The 25,661-nt window shown below is 47.1% G+C and overlaps 1 protein-coding gene across 2 annotated transcripts in view; it reads left to right on the forward strand.

The window, feature by feature from the left end:
* The first annotated feature begins 23,568 nt into the window (after window positions 1-23,568).
* RASL12 (RAS like family 12) overlaps window positions 23,569-25,661 on the forward strand; it is a 163,999-nt gene continuing 161,906 nt past the window's right edge. The window contains exons 1-2 of one of the 2 annotated variants that reach the window (XM_073568853.1): window positions 23,569-23,659; window positions 23,942-24,074. The gene's annotated coding sequence lies outside the window, so the exon portion shown is untranslated. Of the gene's footprint in view, window positions 24,075-25,661 lie in introns of both variants that reach the window. The other variant, XM_073568852.1, reaches the window with a different exon arrangement.

Below are 25,661 nucleotides of genomic sequence, written 5' to 3' on the forward strand. Positions count from 1 at the left end.
GTTTCCATCCAGGTTTTTTTGCACATAGGAAACATGAGGAGCTTCATGTTATACCGCGGCACTGTCCTCATATTATGACCTGTGGGGGGCACTCTACCTATCTCTTGTATTATGATTGTAAATATTCATGTGACCGAAGATTGTGAATAAAGTATCAGCAGATGTCAGTAATATAAGAGAGCAATAATGAAGTCCACCATCCTAATTATTTACTACTAGTCCCCGATCAGTTCATAAACGCTCCCTCTTACAGGAAGCCGAATAAATTAGAGGACATTAAATTAACCAGCCCCAATTAGCCAAAGACAGTGATAGATTAGGGCATTAAGGAGATATATCCAAATTGTTCCTAGCTGCTTCCTGGAACCAATCGTTTTCTGTAACTAATGGTGGGTGCCACAGAGCAAAAATACTTATTCACATAATTCACATTTTCACCACTGAATTAAATGGGTACTTCACAATTCCTAAAAAAAATGCATTGTTCTGCATATCACATGGAAATTCATAGCAAATCTGCAGGTTTTGTTTTACAAAGTTTAAAAAGTTTTAAAATTTGTATTCTCACCTATCCTGGTCCTACGAGGGTAACAATAGACCGTTCCCAAACTAAACTCTGTACGTGGCATCACATGAGACGACTGCAGCCAATCACAGGCTGCAGCAGCCGCGTGAGACATCATCACTGGGGGCTGGGTGTACAGTGGCCGGTTAGTCTGTTGATAGCATGGGACCGACCGCTAGTGGAGGTAAGTATACAGATTTTTTAATTTTGCCTGATCTGCTGTGTCAAATTCTTGACAAAATCTGCACTGTTTGCTGTGGATTTACTACTGCAGGCTTCCCTGTGCCTTTGCCTATATTTACCATGGCATTTTTCTGCTACTTGTGCCATCTGGTCCAGGAGAAGTCCGTGTTCCAAGTTCAGCACAAGACACTAAGAGTTTTGTTCAAACCGTGAACCTTAGAATTTGGGTTCACAAATCCCTAGTAGGGCTTCTTAAAGGTCAGACAATGCTCCCTGGGACTATGGCTATGCAAATTGGCTCTCCTAATGGCAGGTTGGGTTGTCAACTGGACTTTTTATTTTTTCTGGACAACTTATCAAAATATCACAGACAGACAATGTTGGACGGTCGGTAGCCCTGATGGCAAGAAGAGCTCTATCTTTTTGGTGACACCTATTGTTGATAGCTACAGTGGGGCAAAAAAGTATTTAGTCAGTCAGCAATAGTGCAAGTTCCACCACTTAAAAAGATGAGAGGCGTCTGTAATTTACATCATAGGTAGACCTCAACTATGGGAGACAAACTGAGAAAAAAAATCCAGAAAATCACATTGTCTGTTTTTTTTTCCTTTTATTTGCATATTATGGTGGAAAATAAGTATTTGGTCAGAAACAAAATTTCATCTCAATACTTTGTGATATACAGTATCCTTTGTTGGCAATGACAGAGGTCAAACGTTTTCTGTAAGTCTTCACAAGGTTGCCACACACTGTTGTTGGTATGTTGGCCCATTCCTCCATGCAGATCTCCTCTAGAGCAGTGATGTTTTTGGCTTTTCGCTTGGCAACACGGACTTTCAACTCCCTCCAAAGGTTTTCTATAGGGTTGAGATCTGGAGACTGGCTAGGCCACTCCAGGACCTTGAAATGCTTCTTACGAAGCCACTCCTTCGTTACCCTGGCGGTGTGCTTTGGATCATTGTCATGTTGAAAGACCCAGCCACGTTTCATCATCAATGCCCTTGCTGATGGCAGGAGGTTTGCACTCAAAATCTCACGATACATGGCCCATTCATTCTTTCATGTACCCGGATCAGTCGTCCTGGCCCCTTTGCAGAGAAACAGCCCCAAAGCATGATGTTTCCACCACCATGCTTTACAGTAGGTATGGTGTTTGATGGATGCAACTCAGTATTCTTTTTCCTCCAAACACGACAAGTTGTGTTTCTACCAAACAGTTCCAGTTTGGTTTCATCAGACCATAGGACATTCTCCCAAAACTCCTCTGGATCATCCAAATGCTCTCTAGCAAACTTCAGACGGGCCCGGACATGTACAGGCTTAAGCAGTGGGACACGTCTGGCACTGCAGGATCTGAGTCCATGGTGGCGTAGTGTGTTACTTATGGTAGGCCTTGTTACATTGGTCCCAGCTCTCTGCAGTTCATTCACTAGGTCCCCCCGCGTGGTTCTGGGATTTTTGCTCACCGTTCTTGTGATCATTCTGACCCCACGGGGTGGGATTTTGCGTGGAGCACCAGATCGAGGGAGATTATCAGTGGTCTTGTATGTCTTCCATTTTCTAATTATTGCTCCCACAGTTGATTTCTTCACTCCAAGCTGGTTGGCTATTGCAGATTCAGTCTTCCCAGCCTGGTGCAGGGCTACAATTTTGTTTCTGGTGTCCTTTGACAGCTCTTTGGTCTTCACCATAGTGGAGTTTGGAGTCAGACTGTTTGAGGGTGTGCACAGGTGTCTTTTTATACTGATAACAAGTTTAAACAGGTGCCATTACTACAGGTAATGAGTGGAGGAAAGAGGAGACTCTTAAAGAAGAAGTTACAGGTCTGTGAGAGCCAGAAATCTTGATTGCTTGTTTCTGACCAAATACTTATTTTCCACCATAATATGCAAATAAAAGGAAAAAAAAACAGACAATGTGATTTTCTGGATTTTTTTTCTCAGTTTGTCTCCCATAGTTGAGGTCTACCTATGATGTAAATTACAGACGCCTCTCATCTTTTTAAGTGGTGGAACTTGCACTATTGCTGACTGACTAAATACTTTTTTGCCCCACTGTATGTGCCAGTATCAAACTATCACGAATAAAGATAATAACTAAACCAGAGCTGGCTCCAAACGGAAGAAACAACTATAATAGGATTCTTGCCCTTCATCAGTACAGAGGAGGGTACTGCTTACCAGGGTTATTGCACTTTGTTAAGGCTCTTGAGGGGGTACTATTATTTCTTGCAGAAACCATCAGCAAGATTGAAGAGTCTTACTGTCATGTCTAACATACCATACGGTAGATTGACCCAAATTGTTGAGTTTTTTTTAATCACACATGTCACGTAATAGGAACTCGCTGGCTATTGAGGCTTCTTATTGCACCTCAAAGTATCCAAATAAAGGCTTCAGATACGCCTAGAGTATCACAGCTCAGATATTTTAAGAGCAGCTTATGAGAAACACTTAAATGATATAAACATTTACATATTTTCTCTTCTCTCATGACTGCTCTGCTTTGTTCCTTCCAGTCCTAAAGTCATTAAGAGCGCAGATCTCTGCTCAGCGAACCCCATCTGCAGCTACTTGTTCCAGTGATTAATGATGACAAATATGAACATTTCTAAATTTATACTCCGCAAATAATTACTTTACATTCTATCACATTTGCAGACTGACAAGCTGAAATACACAGACACTCAGACATCAATGTAGAATTACTAACATGCACTTAGAAACAGATGCAGTTGCTAAAACACACGTAGTTACATGTAAACCTACCGCTGTACTGTGTTCCTATTTTTTAATGCAGTGCTGGACAGATGTACAAGATACTTAAAGGGATTATTAGGGATTCATGAAAACGTGCCTGCTTTCCTCCAAATACAACACTCATCCATGGGATTTGTCTGGCATTGCATTTTGGCCCCATTTACCTCAATGGTGCTTAACTGAAATTCCAGACAGATCCCATGGACAGGTGTTGGTAAACCCATTTTTTATGGTATATCCAACTTTTTATTGATCTGTTAAAATAAATCCATTATCGGGCATATAAGGGAAAAGGTAACCAGTTGGGAAAACCGCTTTATGGCTTCTGTTACTCATGTCCTGGCTTCAGCACCCAGCCGTGCTCTCTTCTCCTATGGCCAACTCCCTCTGTACTAGTCCGTACCAAATTACTCTGTAAACCCAGCGAGCGTCTCTGAGGTCATTATCCGCTACTCATGTGTGCCTGAGTATTTAAAAATAAGTGTTCCAAGCTACCACGTTAGTCCGGAGTTGGTTTTTTCTTACACCTGCCTAAGCTCCAACCAGGTGTCTAATTATCTCCATCTTTCCTCCTGACTGCCATGCTACATCCAGGATTCTAGATGACCAATTTGTCAAAGCTGTTCTATTTCTGCTGTTTAAGTTGGTACCACATCTCTGTAAGCAAGTTAATAGGTTTCCAATGCAATTCTGCAGTTTAAGTAAATACTACATCTCTGCAAGCAAGTTATCATTTTTACAATACATTTCTGCTCTTTATATGTGTTTCCACTGTCAGTAAACGCTGCGGGTTGGACGCTGCGTACATCCGTAGCTTCCAACCCGCAGCGTCAAGATGTTACAGCATAGTGGATGGGATTTCAAGAAATCCCATGCCCACTATGCGTGCACGGACGCCTCCAGCTTCCCTGCAGAAACACACATGCGGCGCATCTTTCAAGACCGCAGCATGTCAATTTATGTGGCGGAGATGCTCAGTCTCCGCTGTGTACATTACCCAAACACTTTCATTACATGCAGTAAAACCGCATTTTCTTAGTCACATGCGCATTTAGTGAGGGAACGCAGCTTACTACACATGTGTACTAATTTAAATAATGGTGTACCTTGTTTTACCTGGAAGTTCAAGTACACTGCAATTCTTGCAATCGATTAGGTGATCGTGAGAACTGCTGTGCACGTGACCGCCGGGAACGGGGTTATCTCTGGTCACTAGCCAAGTTCTCACAGTAAACTGATCACGAGAACTGCAGTGCACATGACCGCTGGGACCAAGCTATCTCCGGTGATCATCTTCCAGCTAAGCTGTGCTCTGGATGTCAGGCTGAGTGATGGCATAATGCCTCCATTCAGCCAAAGGCATCCCGATGTAGCAGAGCTGGACTCGTCATGGGACAGTATGCATATCTTCTCGGTGGACAGGTAAGAATATTGTTGCTTTTTATTTTAATTCTCTTCCAGGAGACATTGGCTTTGGTAGAATAGGCGATGCAGTAAGTATGGTTTAATTATGATCTATTAAAGGAATCTGTGTCATTATTTCAATTAGTTTAATCTGGCTGTGTCTTTATTTTCCATACAACTATAGGATTAGTAATGGATAGATGTCTTATAGATGATTCTCCATTACTAATCCGTGGGCTTGATGTCACCTGACAATACAAAGGTGACTTCAACCCCACAAATATGAACCCCACTTGCCATGACTACAAGGCAAGTGGGAAGAGCCAAGTAAAGTGCCACAATTGGCGCATCTTTGGATGTGCCAATTGTGGGGCGGCTGTGGGCTGCCAAAATCCATGGGCCTCGCCAGTCTGAGAATACCAGGCTGCAGCTGTCTGCTTTTTCCTTGGCTCATTAGCAAAATTAAGGGGACCCCAAGCTATTTTTAAAAATTGTTTATCAAAAAAAGAGGGGACCTCTCTCTGTGCTTTCCTCCACTTCCTGTGTTGTGTACTTCTGGTTGTGTCACAGAATTCACCATTATGTAAATTAGTACACATGCGTAGTAAGCTGCATTCTTGCACTTAATACGCATGTGACTAAGAAGATAATGCTATTATACCCCATCTAATGATAGTGTATGGGCAATTTACGCAGCTGAGACATTGACATGTGGCAGTCTGGAAAGATGGTGTGTAGGAGAGAGAGCCCCAGAATAAAGGCCAGTCCAGAACTAGGGGGGCTGTCACCCAGGTTCCCAGGGGGTATGTTCCTGGGTGAAGTTGTTACAGGCCGGGACCAACACTTATCCAGAAAAGGTGGGGGTGGGACAAAGAAAGGGGGCGGGGTGACTATAAAGGAGCGCAGGAGACCAGCGGAGGGGACTCGGTGAGGAGAGAGAGGAAGGAGGAGTCTAGGTGGAGCTGGAGAGCGAGAGTGAGTCAGCTAATACCAGACAGACAGGATGGGAGCTCGCCTGACCGGAGGAGAGGACGGTGCCGAGCAGTGCAAGGAGGAGATACGCCGAGACCAGCGGCCGCCACTGCTCTGCTCCACACCACGGCTATGGCCTGTATGCCGAGACCCATGGCTGCCACTGTCCCGCCCCATACTGCGGTTGTGGCCCGTACACCGAGACCCGCGGCCGCCACTTCCTCGCTCCATACCGTGGCTGTGGCCTGTACGCTGAGACCCGTGGCCACCACTGCCCTGCTCCATACCGCGGCTGCGGCCTGTATGCCAAGACCTGCGGCCGCCACTGCCCCGCTCCATACCGCAGTTGCGGCCTGTATGCTGAGACCCGTGGCTGCCACTGCCCCTCTCCAGACCGCGGCTGCTGCCTGTATGCTGAGGCCTGCGACCGCCTTGGCCTAACCTCCCAAAAGGGCAGCTCCAACGGCAGGGAACCAGCCTGGGGCCTACAGTTGTGGCCAAAAGTATTGACAGCCCTGCAATTCTGTCAGATAATACTCAGTTTCTTCCTGAAAATGATTGCAAACACAAATTCTTTGGTATTATTATCTTCATTTAATTTGTCTTAAATGAAAAAACACAAAAGTGAATGAAGCAAAAAGCAAAACATTGATCATTTCACACAAAACTCCAAAAATGGGCCAGACAAAAGTATTGGCACCCTCAGCCTAATACTTGGTTGCACAACCTTTAGCCAAAATAACTGCGACCAACCGCTTCCAGTAACCATCAATGAGTTTCTTACAATGCTCTGCTGGAATTTTAGACCATTCTTCTTTGGCAAACTGCTCCAGGTCCCTGATATTTGAAGGGTGCCTTCTCCAAACTGCCATTTTTAGATCTCTCCACAGGTGTTCTATGGGATTCAGGTCTGGACTCATTGCTGGCCACCTTAGAAGTCTCCAGTGCTTTCTCTCAAACCATTTTCTAGTGCTTTTTGAAGTGTGTTTTGGGTCATTGTCCTGCTGGAAGACCCATGACCTCTGAGGGAGACCTAGCTTTCTCACACTGGGCCCTACATTATGCTGCAAAATTTGTTGGTAGTCTTCTGACTTCATAATGCCATGCACACGGTCCAGCAGTCCAGCGCCAGAAGCAGCAAAGCAACCCCAAAACATCAGGGAACCTCCGCCATGTTTGACTGTAGGGACAGTGTTCTTTTCTTTGAATACCTCTTTTTTTTCTCCTGTAAACTCTATGTTAATGCCTTTGCCCAAAAAGCTCTACTTTTGTCTCATCTGACCAGAGAACATTCTTCCAAAACGTTTTAGGCTTTTTCAGGTAACTTTTGGCAAACTCCAGCCTGGCTTTTTTATGTCTCAGGGTAAGAAGTGGGGTCTTCCTGGGTCTCCTACCATACAGTCCCTTTTCATTCAGACGCCGACGGATAGTACGGGTTGACACTGTTGTACCCTCGGACTGCAGGGCAGCTTGAACTTGTTTGGATGTTAGTCGAGGTTCTTTACCCAACATCCGCACAATCTTGCGTTGAAATCTCTTGCTAATTTTTCTTTTCCGTCCACCTCGGGAGGTTAGCCACAGTGCCATGGGCTTTAAACGTCTTGATGACACTGCGCACGGTAGACACAGGAACTTTCAGGTCTTTGGAGATGGACTTGTAGCCTTGAGATTGCTCATGCTTCCTCACAATTTGGTTTCTCAAATCCTCAGACAGTTCTTTGGTCTTCTTTCTTTTCTCCATGCTCAATGTGGTACACACAAGGACACAGGACAGAGGTTGAGTCAACTTTAATCCATGTCAACTGGCTGCAAGTGTGATTTAGTTATTGCCAACACCTGTTAGGTGCCATAGGTAAGTTACAGGTGCTGTTAATTACACAAATTAGAGAAGCATCACATGATTTTTCAAACAGTGCCAATACTTTTGTCCACCCTCTTTTATATGTTTGGTGTGGAATTATATCCAATTTGGCTTTAGGACAATTCTTTTTGTGTTTTTTCATTTAAGACAAATTAAATGAAGATAATAATACCAATGAATTTGTGTTTGCAATCATTTTCAGGAAGAAACTGAGTATTATCTGACAGAATTGCAGGGGTGTCAATACTTTTGGCCACAACTGTACGTCGCCACCTCAGCACCCGGGCGTGGGACCGACCAAAGCCTACGACAACTCTTCTTCGGCTGGGCCCAGCAGCTGTGACGCCGAACAGACATCTCCCGAACAGCACCTCTGCAGGGCGTCAGAGATTGATAAGTGACACTTCATTAATTATAGTCCAAGGACCCTTAGTCGGCCATATCGCGGTCATGTAGTTACCGACACTTGCCGTACTGGTTGATATCGTCTTATTTGTGTATCTGTGTCTAGCTTCCCTGCATGGAAAATTATTGTCAGCTTTACCGTTTATCCATATAATCTACATATAAAGGTTGAGTTTGCTCTTCTCCGTCTCCAACTCATCACTGCATCCTGTATACCTGGGATCCTATATTTGGCGTAGTCGGCAGGATGAAGTCTCTGAGTGCTAGCGGGGAGGCTGCAGACTAAGGGAGTGAGGGTGGCCCCCGGTCCAGCATATCTTTTGGGGCTATGTTGAATAACCTGCCAAGGTTCACAGGCAGCAATACGATGCTGTGGAGCTGAACGGAGCAAATGCGGGGGTTGTTGCGGATGCACCTGATGACCCCTGACCTGGAGGCCGAGGTGGCCCTGATGGCATTGGACGGGGAAGCCCGGGACTCAAGGCCCTGTTACACATAACGATGTCCCAGCGATCCCACCAACGATCCAACATGGATGGGATCGCTGGGACATCGTTAGGCTGATCGCTGGTGAGCTGTCACATGAACATCCCCTCCAGCGATCAGGACCAGCGAGCAAGCTGGTTTCTAATGTAAACATCGGGTATCCAGGAGCCGCGGCTCTTGGATACCCGCTGTTTACCTTGGAAACCAGCGTACACGCTGGTTTCCAAGGTAAACATTGGGTATCTAAGAGCCGCGCGGCTCCTGGATACCCGCTGTTTACCTTGGAAACCAGCGTCCAGCGTTGCTGGTCTCTTGCTGCCACATGCAGCGATGCGTGCTGGCCAGCGGGAGACCAGCGATCTAAAAATGGCCTGGGCCAATCGAGCACGATCAGCGATACCCGGCAGGGGGCCGGTCGCTGATCCCCGTCACACACAGCGATCTCGCTGGAGAGATCGCTGATGCGTCACAAAATCAGCGATCTCGCCAGCGAGATCGCTGTGTGTGACGGGGCCTTCAGTGATGTTAAGACCCCCTGGACAGAGAAACACTTTCACCAGAGTATTACAGATCATGGAGGAGACCCATGGGGACCCTACTGACGTGAGAGAACTGAGGACCCGACTGTTTAGCCACATGCAGCAGCAGGAGGAGACGATAACGCAATACATGAATGTCTTGCAGGAGCTATATTCAGCCATTGAGCGAAAGGATGGGGTAGGCGTGGGGCCCATTGACATAACCCTACGCGACCGCTTGGTGACCGGACTGAGGGATCCCCTGACAAAGCAGGCCTTGCGGGAGCCGGTACGAGTGAACCCAAGTTTGACCATCTCCGAGATAGGGAGTGAGGCACGTACACGAGAACGGGAGCAAGGGGTGACAGTTCCCGTGGGGACGGCCCGGAGCACCCAAGTCTCCATGAACGCCATTGGTGAACCCCAGTGGGTGGAGGAAATGCGACAAGAGCTGAAGATTATTAGAGGTGAATTAGCTGACGTGAAGAGGAGGGCCGAGGCCACAAGTAACTGGCTGGGGTCGAGCAAGGCAACCCTGAGCCCCTGTGGCCTTCGGATCGGCATGCCTTCACAGTCTTTCACCTGCTTTGATTGTGGAGAAGTGGGTCACTTTGCCCGGGAGTGCCCTTGGCGCGGGAGGTACCCACCCCGCCGGCCATTAAATTAGAGGACTCTGAGTTGGGGGACGCCGCTCAGAGCCAGAACCCACAACACGGGGTGATGGAAGGTCCGAAGATTTAGTCGCATAGTGTCCGCTGATTTGGGCAGAGTTTGAGGGCCGCGCGGTGTGCTACCTGGTGGATGCGGGGTCACAAGTTACAACCATGCCAGAGACCTACTTCCGACAGCACTTCCCTGAAGCCACAAGACCCCAGTGGGGGTCTGTAATCAAGCTACTGGCCGCCAACCAGCTACCAATCCTCGTCGTTGAAGTAGGTTGGATGCAGAACTCGATGAGCGGCAAAGAATTGGTCCGACGGGGCGTGGTCCTGACTCAGGGGGATGCCGGCGATAGACATGCTGTCACCTTGGGCATGAATATCCTAAAGGAGTTCGGCAGCCTTCTCCTCGGTGAGCCAACCCAAGAGACTCTGAAACAGTGGAGCCCCTGCCCCCCCCAAGGGCAGGTCTTCCAACAGCTGCTGCGGGGGGGCATGAGTCCAAGAGGCCTGCAGCTGGGGGTGAGTACAAGGGACCCCTGGACCGTGACTGTGAACTCCACCAAGACCGCGGGGTCCCTGCCAGAGCAGGAGGGGCGAGCGATCTTGGAGCAAAGGCGAGCAGAACTCTCAAGACTAGGGCAAGCCCAAATACAACAGGTGGAAGCCCTCCTGGGCCATTACAAAGAGGTATTCGCTAGCCACGAAGATGATTTCGGCTGCACCATGGCCATTTCGCATGGCATCCCCACCGAGGGGATGGCCCCCATCAGAAAGCGCTATCGGCAGATCCCCCCACAGTTGTACCAAGAGGTAAAGACCCTGTTGGGTCAAATGCTACGGAAGGGGGTTATCCGGGAAAGCCAGAGCCCCTGGGCAGCCCCAATTGTGCTGGCACGGAAAAAGGACGGCACGCTGCGTTTCTGCGTGGACTATCGAAAACTAAACGCCTGCTCCATCAAGGACTCATATCCGCTTCCCCGTATAGAGGAGTCCCTGTCTGCCCTGGGGAAGGCGAAATATTTTTCTACCTTGGACTTGGCCAGTGGATACTGGCAGGTACAGATTTCGGTACAAGATTGTGCAAAAACCGCCTTCATCTTGCCCATGGGGTTGTTCGAATTTAATTGGATGCCTTTCAGACTAGCCAACGCCCCTGGAACCTTCCAGCGATTAATGGAGCGGTGTTTGGGTGACCTAAACTTCGAGGCCACCCTAATATACCTGGATGACATCATCATCTACGCCGCCACTTTTGAGGACCACTTATATCGTCTGGGCCAGGTTCTCGGCCGGCTACAAAAGTACGGGTTGAAAGTGAAGCCCCAGAACACACAGATTGAGTACCTAGGGCATGTTGTCTCCGCCGAGGGCGTGAGACCGTCTCTGGAGAAGGTCGCTGTGATACGGGAGTGGCCTACCCCAGAGACGGTGAAGGATGTACGGGCCTTTCTGGGGCTGGTTGGATATTACCGTCACTTCGTGAAGAACTTCTCCCGCCGAGCCTGAGCCCTGCAGGATCTATTAAAAGGGACCCCGGCCGGTGCCAACAGCTGGAAGATACAATGGCACGAACCGCAGGAGGAAGCTTTCCGAGACCTCAACGCCGCACTCTCGGAGGCCCCGGTGTTGGCTTACGCAGATTTCTCGCAACTGTTTATTCTGCACACCGATGGGAGTTTGCACGGGCTGGGGGCTATGTTGTCCCAGATGCAGGACGATCGCGAGAAGGTGATTGCCTATGGCAGCCAATCACTTCACGACTCCGAACGAAATCCCAACAACTACAGCTCCTTTAAGCTCGAGCTCCTCGCGTTGGTGTGGGCCATGACGGAACGATTCTCGGAGTTCCTAGCAGGTTCCGAGGTGTTGGTGCGAACAGACAACAACCCACTAGCCCACCTCGAAAATGCCAAGTTGGGGGCCCTGGAGCAATGTTGGGTAGCCAGAATGGCCAAATTTAAGTATAAGATCATTTACAAATGAGGGGCAGAGAACGTCCACGCTGATGCCTTGTCCCGAATCCGACACACAGCCCCAAGGTGGAGCCGGGACTAAGAGTTGGAAGGTGAAGAAACACCATTTTCCTCAGGCACCGCCCAAAACAAGGGCGGTTACAGGAGAACAGTCCCGTGCGGGACCCGCCAGGGGCATCCTAGAACAGTCCAGGGACGAATGGATACGTCGGCAACAGGAAGATGAGGAAATCGGCCCCCTGCGCCTATGGGTGACAGCAAAACAGTTGCCCAGTGATGCCCAAAGAAGGACATTTTCTCGGGACATGTTATTAATGCTACGCCAGCGGGAGAGACTGGTGATCAAAGATGGACTGTTGTACCGAAAAGTGGAACTACGCGCAGAGCCAACAGCTACTTGGCAAGTGCAAGTGGTAGTGCCGGGGGCCTAACTGGCTGAAATTGCCCGGGAAGCTGACGAAAAGGGGGCTCATTTTTGGGCACAAAAGACTTTTCAGTGGCTACAGCAGATAGCCTACCATCCCCAGTTACAAACTGAAGTGGAAGAGATTTGCAGAAAATGCCGCCAATGTGAGCTGACCAAACCACCAGAGCAAAGAGCGCCTATACAGACAATAATAAGAAAGGCACCCCTCGAGCTATTAATGATGGACTACCTGACCATTGGTCCAGCCCGCCAGGGGTACGAGCACTGCTTGGTTATGGTGGACCATTTTACCAAATTTGCCGAAGTAACCCCCACCAGAGACCAAACGGTGGAATCTGCGGCCTATGCTATTTGTAAGAACTTTATTCAAGTGTATGGCTGCCCTCAACGTATTCACTCGGATCAGGACGCCTGCTTCCTGGGAAAAGTAATGGAGGAGCTGCATCGTCTGTACGGCATTGACAAATCTCGGACCACACCATACCATCTGCAGGGGAATGGGGCCTGCGAACGATTTAATCGGACCCTAATCGAAATGCTGCATACCCTGGAGGACGACCAAAATACCTGTTGGCCTGAGTACGTCCCTGAGCTGGTCTGGGTATATAACTACCGGGTTCACCAAGTCACCGGCTATACGCCATACTCACTACTCTTCGGCCGAGAAGGAAAGGGGATCACCGAGGTAGAGTTGGACCCAGATGAGGAGCGACCGTTGGCAGGGGTCTCCTCGTGGATCTGAAATTATTATTATTATGCATTTATATAGCGCCATTTATTCCATGGCACTTTACATGTGAAAAGGGGAAATATAGACAAGTATAGTAAACATGTGTAAGACAAGGGACACACAAGTACATAAGGAGAGGGGACCCTGCCCGCGAGGGCTCACAGTCTACAGGGATGGGTGAGGATACAGTAGGAGAGGGTAGAGCAGGTCGTGCTGTGGTTCAGTAGACCGAGGATCATTGCAGGCTGTAGGCTTGTCGGAACAGGTGAGTCTTCAGGTTCTTCTTGAAGGTTTCCGTTGATAGTGAGAGTCTGATTTGTTGCGGCAGGGATGTTGTGAGTTCATTTTCCCCTTCGTCACTGAGGTCTGGTGAACTCCCTATTCTGGTAAAGGAAGGTAATGAGCCTGATTATCAGGCACCTGAGTCTAATGATGATGACTGGCTGAGTGGAGTCACGGACTGGATATAAGGCTGCCGACGCCCTTCTGCCCTGCGGGTGATTTCTCTGTGGACTTCTAGGAAACCAGTCTGATTCCTGCTCCTCTAAAGCTAAGTTTTCTGCTTTGCCTTTTAGCATTTGTGTTTTGTTTTTGTTTGCCTTGCTTTTCTGGATTCTGCCATTCCCTGCTGGGGTGAGCTGATTCTTCTTTTGCCTGTTGCTCTGTCTTCAGAATATTCCTGAGTACTGACATAGTCTTTTTGAAGCCTAGCATCTTCAGGGCCTTTTTCACTGTCAGTCTGTTGGCTCTTATTTTCATAGGGTTTTTCACGGATTGCAGACAGCAGCCTTCCTGTCCTTTCCTATCTAGTTAGCTTGGGCCCCGTCTTTGCTCAGTCTATCTTTCTGTCTGTGTTGTGTTCTTTCTTCTTGCTTCGCCGTCATTGTGTGTGGGGGGCTGCCTTTTGCTTTGGGGTCTGCTCTGGGGCAGTTTAGATTTCCCTTTCTGTCTTTAGGCTATTTAATTCTCCGGCTGTGATCGAGGGGTCTAGGGCACCGTAGGAACCCCCCCCGGCTACTGCTAGTTTTGTTGATAGTTTCAGGGGTCTGCAATCCGATAGCTGCCAACTTCTCTGGTTTTCTGGACTTAGCTAGCATTTCTGTTTTTGCCTCCTACGGTGACTCAATCATAACAGAATCACCCGCCATACCTCAGATCCTAGGGTACTCAATAGCAGGAAAGAATTGTGTTTAAAAAAAAAAAAAAAAAAAAGTGTGTATATTCTTTCCTCTATATCTCTGAGGCCGTAGGGGGAATTTTTTTTTTTTCTCTCAATGGAGATAAAGCAATTGTCTGATCATGTGGAGCAGCTCGCTGCGGAAGTGCGGGGAATTTCCGCCTACCTTGCTCTTTCGCATGCTGTTGAACCAAAGATCCCTACACCTGATGTATTTTTTGGGGATCGATCTAAATTTTTGAGTTTCAAAAATAATTGTAAATTATTTTTTGCCTTGAAGCCTATCTCGTCAGGGAGCTCCGCGCAGCAGGCTAAAATTGTCATCTCTTTGCTCCGTGGCGATCCCCAGGATTAGGCATTTTCTTTGAAACCAGATGATCCTATTCTGACTAATGTGAACGCATTCTTTCAAGCCTTGGGGTTGTTGTATGACGAACCTAATGCTATTGATCAGGCTGAAAAGACCCTGTTGGCATTGAACCAGGGTCGAGATTCTGCAGAGTTGTACTGGCAAAAGTTCCGAAAGTGGGCGGTCCTTACTACCTGGAATGATAATGCCTTGGCTGCTCGGAAGGGTTTGTCAGAAGCCGTAAAAGATACTATGGTGGGATTTCCTGTTCCCTCTGGTCTGGACGATTCTATGTCATTAGCCATTCAGGTTGATCGGCGTTTATGTGAACGCAGGATTGCACGAGAGGTGTTGCCACCGGTAGAACAGACGTCTGAATCTATGCAATGTGATAGAGTTTTGTCTAAGGCGCAACGTCAGGAGTTCAGAAGGCGTAATAAGCTGTGTTTTTTCTGTGGAGATGCCTCGCATATTATTTCTGTTTATCCTAAACGAGAGAAACGCTTTGCACACACGTTTTCTGTTGGTGGTGTTCAACCTAAGTTTCTTCTGGCAATTACTCTGATCTGCTCCCTGTCCACATTTTCCGCCAAGGCTTTTGTGGATTCGGGAGCAGCGCTAAACCTAATGGACTTGGATTTTGCTAAACGTTGTGGATTTCCTATGACACCTCTGCAGACGCCTATCCCTTTGAGGGGGATTGATGCTACTCCTTTGATGAAAAATAAACCTCAGTTTTGGACCCAGGTGGTCATGCGGGTCGCCCCAGACCATCAAGAAAATTGCAGATTTTTGGTGTTACATGGTCTGCATGATGCCGTTGTTCTGGGGTTTCCCTGGTTGCAAATTCATAATCCAGTCTTGGATTGGAAATCTGTGTCTGTGGTGAGTTGGGGTTGTCGGTGTGCTTGTAGTGAGGCTCCGGTTTTTTCCACCTCTCCTCAGTCGCATGATGTTCCTGACTATTTGGCGGACTTTTATGATGTATTTAGTGAGAATGAGTCTGCGTCCTTGCCTCCTCATAGGAGTTATGACTGTGCAATTGAACTGAGCCCAGGGTGTAAATTTCCCAAGGGTCGGCTCTTCAATTTATCTGTACCCGAGCACGAGGCTATGCGGTCCTATATTAAGGAGGCGTTGGAGAAGGGTCATATTAGACCATCCTCTTCACCCTTAGGTGCCGGTTTTTTTTTTGTGGCCAAAAAGGATGGTTCTTTAAGGCCTTGTATTGATTATCGTGCCCTCAACAAAATTACTATTAAATATCAGTATCCGTTACCCCTGATTTCGGATCTATTCTCTAGAGTTAGAGGTGCTTGCTGGTTTACCAAGCTTGACCTCAGGGGGGCATATAATCTTATCCGCATTAAGCAGGGGGATGAATGGAAGACGGCGTTTAATACTCCGGAGGGACATTTTGAGTACCTGGTGATGCCTTTTGGGCTCACTAATGCCCCTTCTGTCTTCCAGTGCTTCATGAACGATATTTTCCGAGACTTTGTTGATAAATTTTTGATTATCTATCTGGATGATATTTTGATCTTCTCCAAGGATTGGGATTCTCATGTGGAACATATTCGGACTGTGTTCCAGATCTTGAGGGAGAATTCCCTGTATGTCAAAGGATCGAAATGCCTTTTTGGAGTACAGAGGATTTCATTTTTGGGATTTATTTTGTCTCCAATAACTATTGAAATGGACCCGGCCAAGGTACAGGCCATTTATGATTGGGTTCAGCCCACTTCTTTGAAGGCCCTCCAGAAGTTTTTGGGTTTTGCTAATTTTTATCGGAAATTTATAGCAAAATTTTCTAGTATTGCCAAGCCATTGACTGATCTGACTAAGAAGGGTGCTGATGTGTTGAATTGGTCTCCGGAGGCTGTTGCTTCCTTTCAGGAGCTGAAGCGAAGATTTACCTCCTCCCCGGTTTTGCGGCAACCTGATGTCTCACTCCCGTTCCAGGTAGAGGTGGATGCTTCTGAGATTGGTGCAGGAGCTGTTTTGTCCCAAAAGGATCCTGTAACATCTAAAATGAATCCCTGTGCTTTCTTTTCCCGAAAGTTCTCTCCATCTGAACGTAACTATGATGTGGGGAATCGGGAACTGTTGGCCATGAAATGGGCATTTGAGGAGTGGAGACATTGGTTGGAGGGAGCTAAACATCAAGTTGTGGTCCTCACTGACCACAAGAATTTGATTTACCTAGAGTCGGCTAAACGCTTGAACCCTAGACAGGCTAGGTGGGCCTTGTTTTTTACACGTTTTGATTTTGTGGTCTCTTTTCTTCCTGGAACTAAGAATGTCAAGGCAGACGCCCTCTCTAGGAGCTTCTTTGCTGATTCTCCTGTGGTGACCAAGCCTGCTACCATCTTAGGCGAAGGGGTAGTTCTTTCTGCCATCTCGCCTGATTTGAGACTTGCTCTGCAAGAGTTCCAGGAGGACAAACCTGAGCGTTGTCCCAGTGGAAAGTTGTATGTTCCTGACCAGTGGAAGAAGAGAATGATGTCTGAAGTTCACTGCTCTGCATTGGCTGGTCATCCAGGTATTTTTGGTACTAGAGATCTGGTGAGTCGCTCTTTTTGGTGGCCCACCTTGTCTCATGATGTCAGGAATTTTGTGCAGTCCTGTGGGACTTGCTCCCGGTCTAAATCTTGTTCTCGCTCTAGTGGGTTTTGATGCCTTTGCCGGTCCCCAGGAGGCCATGGACCCATATTTCAATGGATTTCATCTCTGATATGCCGGTCTCTCAAAGAATGACTGTTATTTGGGTGATTTGTGATAGGTTCTCTAAGATGGTTCATCTTGTACCACTCCCTAAGTTGCCGTCTTCCTCTGAGTTGGTGCCCCTGTTTTTGCAACAGGTGGTTCGCTTGCACGGGATTCCTGAGAACATTGTATCTGACAGAGGAGTTCAGTTTGTGTCTAGATTTTGGAGGACTTTCTGTTCCAAGCTGGGAATTCAGTTGTCCTTCTCCTCTGCTTTTCACCCTCAGACCAATGGGCAGACAGAGAGAACAAACCAGACCTTGGAGTCATATTTGAGATGTTTTATTTCCGCTGATCAGGATGATTGGGTTTCATTTTTGCCCTTGGCCGAATTTGCTTTAAATAATAGAGCTAGTTCTGCCACTTTGATGTCACCTTTTTTTTGTAACTTTGGGTTTCATCCTCGATTTTCTTCAGGGCAGGTGGAGCCTTCTGCCTGCCCAGGTGTTGACACTGTGGTGGAGAGAATGCACCAAATCTGGGACCAAGTGGTGGATAAGTTATCTCTCTCCCAGGAAAAGGCCCAGCGGTTTTCCAATCGACATAGGACCATTGGTCCCCAGTTTAAGATTGGTGATATGGTGTGGTTATCATCAAAAGATATTGCTATGAAGGTGGCTTCTCCTAAGTTTAAGCCTAGATTTATTGGACCTTACAAGATTTTGGAGATTATTAATCCGGTCTCTTTTCGTTTGGCTCTCCCTGTCACATTTAAAATCCATAATGTGTTCCATAAGTCCTTGTTGAAGAGGTTTGTTGAACCAGTTGTTCCTGGGGTGGCACCTCCAGACCCTGTATTGGTTGAAGGTAACATGGAATATGAGGTAGAGAAAATACTGGATTCCCGTCTGGCTAGACGGAGACTCCAGTATTTGGTTAAGTGGAAGGGTTATGGTCAGGAGGATAATTCCTGGGTCTCTGCCTCTGATATTCATGCCAAAAGATTGGTGCGTGCCTTTCATCGGGCTCACCCTGATCGCCCTGGTGGCGTGGTTGAGGGTTCAGTGACCCCTCCTCAAGGGGGAGGTACTGTTGTGAGTTCATTTTCCCCTTCGTCACTGAGGCCTGGTGAACTCCCTATTCTGGTAAAGGAAGGTAATGAGCCTGATTATCAGGCACCTGAGTCTAATGATGATGACTGGCTGAGTGGAGTCACGGACTGGATATAAGGCTGCCGACGCCCTTCTGCCCTGCGGGTGATTTCTCTGTGGACTTCTAGGAAACCAGTCTGATTCCTGCTCCTCTAAAGCTGTTTTCTGCTTTGCCTTTTAGCATTTGTGTTTTGTTTTTGTTTGCCTTGCTTTTCTGGATTCTGCCATTCCCTGCTGGGGTGAGCTGATTCTTCTTTTGCCTGTTGCTCTGTCTTCAGAATATTCCTGAGTACTGACATAGTCTTTTTGAAGCTTAGCGTCTTCAGGGCCTTTTTCACTGTCAGTCTGTTGGCTCTTATTTTCATAGGGTTTTTCACGGATTGCAGACAGCAGCCTTCCTGTCCTTTCCTATCTAGTTAGCTTGGGCCCCGTCTTTGCTCAGTCTATCTTTCTGTCTGTGTTGTGTTCTTTCTTCTTGCTTCGCCGTCATTGTGTGTGGGGGGCTGCCTTTTGCTTTGGGGTCTGCTCTGGGGCAGTTTAGATTTCCCTTTCTGTCTTTAGGCTATTTAATTCTCCGGCTGTGATCGAGGGGTCTAGGGCATCGTAGGAACCCCCCACGGCTACTGCTAGTTGTGTTGATAGGTTCAGGGGTCTGCAATCCGATAGCTGCCAACTTCTCTGGTTTTCTGGACTTAGCTAGCATTTCTGTTTTTGCCTCCTACGGTGACTCAATCATAACAAGGGAGTTCCAGAGTATGGGGGAAGCACAGGAGAAGTCTTGTATGCGGTTGTGGGAAGAAGAGATAAGGGGGGAGTAAAGAAGGAGATCTTGAGATGATCGAAGGTTGCGTGTGGGTAGGTACCTAGAGACCATGTCACAGATGTATGGAGGAGACAGGTTGTGGATGGCTTTGTATGTCATGGTTAGGGTTTTGAATTGGAGCCTCTGGGCGATAGGAAGCCAGTGAAGGGCCTGGCATAGGGGGGAGGCTGTGGAATAGTGGGGAGACAGGTGGATTAGTCAGGCAGCAGAGTGTAGGATGGACTGGAGCGGAGCCAGAGTGCTAGAGGGGAGGCCAGAGTGTAGGAGGTTGCAGTAGTCAAGGCGGGAGATGATAAGAGCATGCACTAGTGTTTTTGTGGTTTCGTCTTTGAGGAATGAGCGATCCGGGAAATATTTTTGAGTGTGAGGCGGCAGGAGGAGGCGAGGGCTTGGATATGTGGTTTGAATGAGAGCGCAGAGTCGAGGATCAACCCAAGGCACCGAGCGTATGGGACTGGGGAAAGAGAGCAGCCGTTGACATTGATGGATAGGTCTGGTGGAGGGGATGAGTGAGATGGGGGAAAGATGATGAATTCTGTTTTGTCCATGTTCAGTTTGAGAAAGTGAAATCACCGGTATTGTCTGCAGACACTACACAGACTGGTACAGACAAAGAGTTGAGATCTGGAACACCCAGGAAAAGCCCCATCAAATCCCACAGAATTGCAAGACGTAGATTGCGTTCTCGTACAAGAGCGGAGCCACGAAAACAAATTAGAGCATCGGTGGGAGGAAGATCCTTACCAAGTACTACGTCAAATAAGTCCAGAGGGGCCTGTATGAGATTCAGTCTGAAAAAGAAGGGGACCAACTCGTCTGAACAGTACATCGCAACATGCTGCATCCCTGTATATCCGCGGATCCCGAACGGTTCGAGGCCCCTCTTGAGGCCCTAGTTCCTACACCAACAGTTTGGGATGATGAAGATGAGAACTACCCGACAGCAAGGGCTGGCACACCCAGGGCCAATGCCCCTGTGACCACGGCTATCCAGCCACCTTCCATCACCCCAGACGACTCCACCACACCAACCGAACTGCGATGCTCCGAGCGGTCTACAGCAGGAAAAACCCCTGAACGATATGAACAAGATCAGTTCATATGGCAGAAACTACTTCAGCACCAAGGCCGGAGCATGAACCCCCCAAAACCCTCGCCCGAGGACTGGCGAGCAAAAAGGATGGGTGAGTGTAGGAGAGAGAGACCCAGAATAAAGGCACGCTGTGTAGTTGGGCCGGAACTAGGGAGGCTGTCACCCAGATTCCCAGGGGCTATGTTCCCGGGGGAAGTAGTTACAAGCCGAGACCAGCACTCATCCAGAAAAGGTGGGGGCGGGACAAAGAAAGGGGGTGGGGTGACTATAAAAGGAGCGTAGGAGACCAGCGGAAGGGACTCTGCGAGGAGAGAGACGAGAGACAGGAAGGAGGAGTCTAGGTGGCGCTGGAGAGCGAGAGTGAGTCAGCTCCTTCCAGACAGACAGGAAGGGAGCGCACCTGACTGGAGGAGAGGACGGTGCCGAGCAGCGTGAGGAGGAGATACGCCGAGAACCACGGCCACCACTGCCCCGCTCCATACCGCGGCTGCGGCCTGTATGCCGAGATCTGCGGCCGCCACTGCCCTGCTTCAGACCGCCTCGGCCTTGCCTCCCAAAGGGACAGCTCCAACAGCGGGGAACAAGCCTGGGGCCTGCGTCGCCCCCTCACACCCGGGCATGGGACCACCTGAAGCCTACGACAACTCTTCTTCAGCTGGGCCCAGCGGCTGAGACGCCGAACAGACATCTCCCGGGCAGCACCTCTGCAGGACGTCAGAGATTGATAAGTGACACTTCGTTAATTATAGTCCAAGCACCCATAGTCGGCCATATCGCTGCCATATAGTTACCGACACTTGCCGTACTGGTTGATATCAGGTTATTTGTGTATCTGTGTCTAGATTCCCTGTGTGGAAAACTATTGTCAGCTTTCCGTTTATCCATATAATCTACATATAAAGGTTGAGTTTGGTCTTACTCCGTCTCCGACTCGTCACTGCATCCTGTGTACCTGTGATCCTACAGGTGCACGCATAGTGGACATGGGATTTCTTGAAATCCCATCCACTCTGTTGTAACATCTGGATGCTGCAGCTGCACGCAGCGTCCAACCTGCAGCGTTTACTGACTGTGTGTACATACCCCAATATATCTGCAAACACTAAATTGCTTTTTTTCCTTCCCAGAAGCCAACTTTCAATTAGCTTTATTTCAAGTGACTAAAAAGCGCATGCAATAAAAAATCGCATAAAAAACACTTGTAAAAAGTGCATCATAAACGAAAGTGACCTGCCAGTGACCTCAGATGCAGATTTGGTGCAGATTTCACCTGCCTCAAATCCTGAACAAATACTGTTCCATTCCTGGTCATGTGCGCATACCCTTAGTTGACCAATACACCACTGCTATCCTGCTATTGACCATATCCCTGCTGCCCATACATGACTGTATATAAATCTCTGCTATTGACCAAATTCCTGCAAAGAGATCTTGTCTCAGATACTAACTATATCCCTGCTGCAAGTTCCAGACTGCATGTACTCTCTAATGTTCCTGTGTGGGACTGCCCTTCAGCAGCTTTCTGCTTCACTTTTGCACTTGTTATACTGCATACTCTAATAAACGTGCTGTGCTTTTCCACTACATCATTGCATCTAGTCCGTGCTGCTCACCCTGCAATGTGCTTTTGACGGTAGCCATTAGCATGGTATTTGTCTACCAAGCCCAAGCACGCAACATGAAGATGGGCGTACTAGCTGGATGTGTGGGCTTTTTCTTTGGAGGCGCTACACCCTTGCAGGCGGCATGATGCTGGTGATTTCGACTGGCCAGGCCTGGATGTTAAACAGCTCAATGAGGGAGACCATTACTTGAAAATAGCCGTTTACTTATCATTAACTTGGTGGTAACTATGTACAATAGATAGCGGGTGCATAACTTCACAAACATTTCCTTTACAATATGGAGCATCTTCACACACATTTCTTCCCTTATCCCTGTTTCCTTGTGGACTGTGTGTCTGCATAAAATTCATGGAGTGTTGTCCATATTTGATCTGTGTCACACATCAAAATTAGGCTACTTTCACACTTCAGTTTTTCTGAATCCGGCAAAAAAGGCATGCGCCGGATCCGGTTTTTTGCCGGATCCGGTGACCATAGGCTTCCATTACCCAAAAATCGGATGACGCCGGATCTGGCATCATCCAGTTTTGTGCCGCAGACAAAAAACGTTACATGTAATGTTTTTTCCAGATGCTGCACCGTCACTTTTTGGACACACCGTCGCAATGCGTTGCCAATGTAAGTCAATGGGGAAAAAATGCATCCGGCGAGACACATTTTAAGAATTTTCGCCGCAGGGTGCCGGATTCTAAAACACTGAAGTGTGAAAGTAGCCTAACCCATACAAGTCTATCAGACTGAAAATAATGAACAGCACACATTGCCATCCATGTACTGTCCGTGATTATCATTGTAATGGTTAGGAGAAGCTTTGCAGTTTATTTCTTTATTTCTTATCATATGTGAAAAATCACTGATGAAACACCGATGGTAAAACGTGACACATGAACCAAACACTACTGAAAATCGGATCCACAGCACTGATGACACTCGGACCGTTCTGAATGAGGCCTAAAGGTAAAAAGCTCACACTGAGTACTTTTTATATTGTATTTTTTTTTTTACATTTTTTGTGCTAACATTTTATGCCAATTTTGTGAGCATGAGAAGAATGCCTTGTATAAAAGAATATAAAAATGTAATTTGCTGCATTCTTTGATCCAGATGGATCCTTCTATGTAGCAGTGGCTGTAGGTCATTTGCCAAAAGATTATTTATTGTTAAACTGGTGTTAGCAGTCATAGCAATGAAGGGAATTACTCCTTTAGAAGATGTGTAATATGCGATGTGTCTGAATGAGTTTTTTTTCCTTGTTTGTTTAGTTGTTTTGTTAGTTTACTGTTACTTGAAGAATATAAAACTTTTCTTGCCCTGTATTTTTTACTATCTTAGATAATGTACACTCATTGCAAATTGTGCATATTTACTACGGACAGCCTTTGTATTGCTGAAAAATAAGAAAAATATTCTATGTCTTTTAGGGTAAAGGTAAAATAACCTGACCGTCGCCTCACATGCTTGACTCAGCTGGGAAATTGAACCCATGTAAACCTAGACTGGCTAGGAACAATCAGAGCATTGCAGGATTAGGTTTAGGGACAATTCTATGGGACTGGGGATGATCTGTGACACAGAAGATGATTCTCATTCTTCTCCTCTGGGGCATTGAAAAAATACTTCCCATACAAGGCGTTTGGCACAGGCCCAGCCTGTCCAGACCAGTAGAACAGCACTGCCCCACTTGCAGGATGATGGAACAGGAGACTATAGACAGTGAGAGGGGAACCGGGGACGGAGACATCAGGCAGGACAATGAGGCATCCCAGCTACAGACAGGACAAAAATCCAAGGTTTTCTTCATATTATTTACAAGAGACAACCGAGTAGTAGACATTTAAGATCTGTGGTGACCACAGTGACTGAAAATCAGTGGAAGCTGGAAACATAAATTCACGCACACCTCACAAGATCAGCTGAGAGGGGGATACAGGGAGGGAGCGCTCTATATCCAGCTGTTGGGAAGAGGCAGCTGTAGTTCTGGTAGCAGAAGTCAACAGGAACTTTGTGCAGATCCCAGAATTACTCAAGATTAAGGAGCGACTGACTGCACCTTTCATCTATCTCCTCTATAGGATCCTGACAAAGAATGTCCTTCTCCAACATCTGGTCCAATGGATTTATAAAAGTGTCACTGTGGATTGGAAAATCCCAGGGTCTTTAAGCATTTAGACCCCCCCAAAAATTTTTCCTCCTCACCAATGCCAGGTGAGAAAATGTTGTCTTTGATCTATATGTACTACTAATATATTATTGCTAAGTATAACTCATTGTGATATCAGGATTCCTTTCTGTAGTTCTGACGGGCACACGCAGTAAAGGGATGTATACTATAAGATGTTAACTATCATGTATGTCATTTCATGGGCTGCATTATTTACACTTTTTCCAAATTTATAATAATAATTATAATAATAATTTTTATTTATATAGCGCCAACATATTCCGCAGCACTTTACAATTAAGCGGGGACATGTACAGACAATAAATTCAATACAAGTTAAGACAATTCAAACAATGACATTAGGAGTGAGGTCCCTGCTCGCAAGCTTACAATCTACAAGGAAATGGGGGGACACAGTAGGTGAGAAATGCTTGTTAATTCAGGTCTGGCAATTATAATAGGGATTTTCATATAAAGCTGCATGATCCGGTCATCAGCCCGTGTGTTTAAGTGCAATAGACAAGTATCAAGTGCAGTTATGTGCATGAAGGGTGTGGAGACAGATGAATAGTAGGGTGCAGATTCAGAATAATATTTGGAAGGAGGGAACAGGGCAAAGTTAGCTTGCTGAGTAGTTGATGTGATAGGCTTCTTTGAAGAGATGGGTTTTCAAAGCGCGCTTGAATAGGTCAGGGCTAGGTATCAGTCTGATCGTCTGGGGAAGTGCATTCCAGAGAGCTGGAGCAGCACGAGAGAAGTCTTGGAGACGGAGGTGCGAGGTTCGGATTACGGGGGATGTTAGTCTTTATAATTTATAATGTAAGTTGCCTTTCTAAGGGGGGACACGTTGTATGCGCATTGTGATAAACCTTCAGGACAGAATGAGAAATATTTATCACATCATGGGTGATAAAACTGTGAAACTGAGCAAAAGTTAACCTTCAATAATTTGCGACCATGGACATGTCTGTGTATAAGTGTTAATGTGGCTGCATGGACCGCGCACAATGTCCTCCAGACAGACAATGTTTACAATGCGTATATGTACAATGCAGATCATCTCCATGGGTCTGTAACGTGTTCTCTTAAATCCCAGAGGAAAAGCGAACAAAACCAAACAAAGGAACAGCACGCACGTAACCACCATGCCAGTCGTAAAGCAGTATTTATTGAAATTTTTATTAAAGCCATAAATATCTTGGCATGTTTTATAAGTTTTGGATAACACTTTACCGAGGAACGAACACTGACATAGGAGAACCCTTGTGCAAAAACAAGATATCGGTCCTTAGCCATCCAATAGCTCATCATAATACCCCATTCCGTCTGCTATGGAGGTAGAAGTAGACCCCTTACTTCCTGGGCCCCTTTGTGGCGGCCCAGGTTGCACCAGTGGTATGTCCGCCCCTGCCTCTACTGTAACCAACATCTACGTTCTTCAAATTAAATGCTCCTCATCACCGCTGGTACCCATGGTTATTTATTGTACTCACTTATATGGCACCATCATATTCCACAGTACATTACAGATATTATCCCTATAATCACAATATAAATTCCGTATCAGTATGTATTTTGAGTGTAGGAGGAAACTGGAGGAAATCCACGCAAACCACTGAGCCACCGTGCTC

This window comes from Dendrobates tinctorius, unplaced genomic scaffold, assembly GCF_039654945.1.
Source record: "Dendrobates tinctorius isolate UK_male_01 unplaced genomic scaffold, ASM3965494v1 ptg000022l, whole genome shotgun sequence".
NCBI classification, from domain to species: Eukaryota; Metazoa; Chordata; class Amphibia; order Anura; family Dendrobatidae; genus Dendrobates; species Dendrobates tinctorius.